This window comes from Rhagoletis pomonella, unplaced genomic scaffold (genome assembly GCF_013731165.1).
Source record: "Rhagoletis pomonella isolate Grant_MI unplaced genomic scaffold, Rhpom_1.0 Rhpom_scaffold_00009, whole genome shotgun sequence".
NCBI lineage: Eukaryota > Metazoa > Arthropoda > Insecta > Diptera > Tephritidae > Rhagoletis > Rhagoletis pomonella.
Genome location: NW_023458563.1, coordinates 39253693 through 39256474, shown reverse-complemented (window position 1 = coordinate 39256474; position 2782 = coordinate 39253693). Strand labels below are relative to the sequence as shown.

Genomic DNA, 2782 nt, shown 5'->3' with positions numbered 1-2782 from the left:
TTTACCAAAAATCAACGGTACACATAATGCTTCTAAGAAATCTAATCAAAAAGCTCAAAATATTGGTGAATCTTTGTCGAGTTTCGCTCATTTGTACAAAGTTTGAAATTTTGACTTACATGATCTTTGTTAGATAAAGAGCTACACTTTGGTAAAAAATAATAAACGTTAATACTAAACATTAAATAATCGAGAGGAGTAGCCAAAGAATCCTAAAATGTCTATTCCCTTATTATATTTTCGCCACTGCATCTACAGCTTATATTTTTTATATCCATGATTGTTTCGAGGAAATTATTATTTTTTTATAATGTCACTAAATTCAAACTAGAATGTCACTAAATCAAACTAGAAAAAAAAACTTAAGCAATTATAAAGACCTTAAAATTTACAAAATATAGCCAGAGCACTAGTTTGACAGAATAAAACATAACCAGAGATTATAGAAAACAAGGATGCTGGCTATGTTTATGGCTCCCTCATAGGGCCTGTGCCAATTGATAGAAAAGTTCTGTGGGTAGTAAATTTTTGACAGCTATGAGGTGAATAAAAATGTTTGATACGGCAGGGCTAGTGAAAAATTTGACAGCAAGCATTATCAAGAAGAAGAACGAACAACGCACGTATACACATAAATTAAAGAAAACAAAAGCGAGTGGAAATAAAAGAACATGGTCCCGCCGGCAAAAAAAATAAAGAAAAGCTATATAACTTGTAAGATTTAATTTCAGATTTACATATGAAAAGGCGTTATGTATTTTTTTAATTAAAAATACTATTTTACAGGGAGCAGTTCAGAACGCAGAATCCTTCTGGAAAAGCGCATTGACAAGGATGTTTGGTTCAGTTCAAAGAACGCCAACAGCAACGAAGGCTGGAAGGAACAATATAAATAATTTGAAGACTTTATTAAGCAAATGACTTCGTACTCCCCTGACCATCCGTGGCGCTTTTTGGGAATGTGAGTTACAATTTTTCGAAACGAAGCAGAGGGCAACCTAAGATACATTTTTGTAGTCTTGTTATCGCCGTTCATAATGCTGCTTAGTATTTTGGAATAAACGTCTTGGTGCATGTACATAATACCCTAAAACGACATATGTTTTTATTGGAAACAATTGTACACGGTTTTAAACATTTTTGTGAACACACTTACCAGACGGTTTTGACGTGTTTTTATTTCTAATATTACTGCTAAAAGGTCTAATAAATGCATGGATTTCAGTTCCAGAAGAATTGAAATCATCAAAGGCAAATATTTTCTATATAATTGCTGCATTTTATAAATAGCAAACACGATAGTCTTCTTGTGCATCAAAGCAACTGTCAAAAATTTCCAGCAGTAAAAAGTTACGAATTGGCACAGCAGAAATGTAAAATTTTCTCACCATAGTAAAAAGTTTTTCCACCATAGAACTTTTCTATCAATTGGCACAGGCCCATATTCTATGACCTTTGTGATAACGAAAGTGCTGCCACGTTTATACGAAAAATTGTTTCTGGGCCAGAGTACAGGGAGCCTCTTATTAAATTAATAAATAAACAATATAGGTAAAATTCTGACGGTCCTATTCACCACGAAAAATGTCAAAATTTTAATTATGTCCGTCAAATTTTTCTCTTTTCTATTAATTGGCACAGGCCATATATTTTGTAAAAAAAACTGAATTTAACAACATTAAATAAATAGTTAGACGGCTAGAACAGCCGAATTCGTTTCTCTTCTCCGTCAGCAACAAATCTTTAAAAAATTTCTCTCGGTAAATGTAACTTGGAATCGCGATCCCTCTGCAGAGTGCACGTGGCTATTGCGTTCGTAAGGATAAATATCGAGGCAATCTAAAGCATAAGTTCCTAGAGGACCCAATGTCTGGTGCACTGTCAAATTTCCACCCACACGGCACGTATTTATACAAGCACTTGGGCAAATCTTACATACTTTGTACTTTTGACAAAGAAAGCGTAGATGATTGGGTGCAGTGCGACGATTGCGAACTGTGGTTCCATTTCAAATGTGTTGGCGTTGACGAGAGCGTGCAATACTGTAATTGGAGTTGCGCTTCCTGAATGAAGGAGGCTTCTAGTGTAGGTGCACTACACACTCGCGAACACACAATGCAGCAATCAACTACATCAACGGCCCCCACACCTGAACAGACAGTGTTGGAATCGGCTAGTTAAGCAATTGGCACCGATCACTCGGCTACTCAGCCGAATCACACCGATCGTCAAGGGAGCGCAGATGCACTTAAGTTAAATGAAATTATCGCAACGCAAAATGGTTCCAGCGATGGAAGTTACCGATAACAGCTTATGATGGCCATGCTCGAGGAAAAGAGAGCAGCAGAAGAACGCTTTATCGAGCAAAAGTACCAGCTTCTCGTGTTGATGAACTCTTCAGGCATACCGACGTCAGACATCTTACCACCTCTGCAAGTAGCAGCGAGCACTGGCCCGACGAGTTCAGAAATAGCGACTTCGATCTTTCGAAATTTAAGGACGCTAATTTACTAAAAATGAATACCAACAACAATCCGGCGAAAAAAGTAACATTATTATAGAATTTTGGAAAGTGGGCGTGATACCGCCCACATCTAACTATATAAGTCTATCTCATTAAGTATAACCACTCTTCTTACCATGTAACGGCAGTTTTCAGAAAGTTGAAAAACTATATTTAATACTTGCGCCGAGTAATTAATGTTCGGCTCCACCCGAACTTAGACTTTTTTACTTGTTTCTTTTGTAGTTAAAAAACAATGGGCGTTACATTTACACTTTC

General features: G+C 36.6%; 1 long non-coding RNA gene across 1 annotated transcript; it reads left to right on the top strand.

Moving 5' to 3' along the window:
• The first annotated feature begins 496 nt into the window (after nt 1-496).
• On the top strand, nt 497-1270 carry LOC118745913. The gene is made up of 2 exons (XR_004993738.1): nt 497-714; nt 787-1270. It is a non-coding gene; the product is annotated as an uncharacterized LOC118745913 (long non-coding RNA).
• The last annotated feature ends 1512 nt before the right edge of the window (nt 1271-2782 follow it).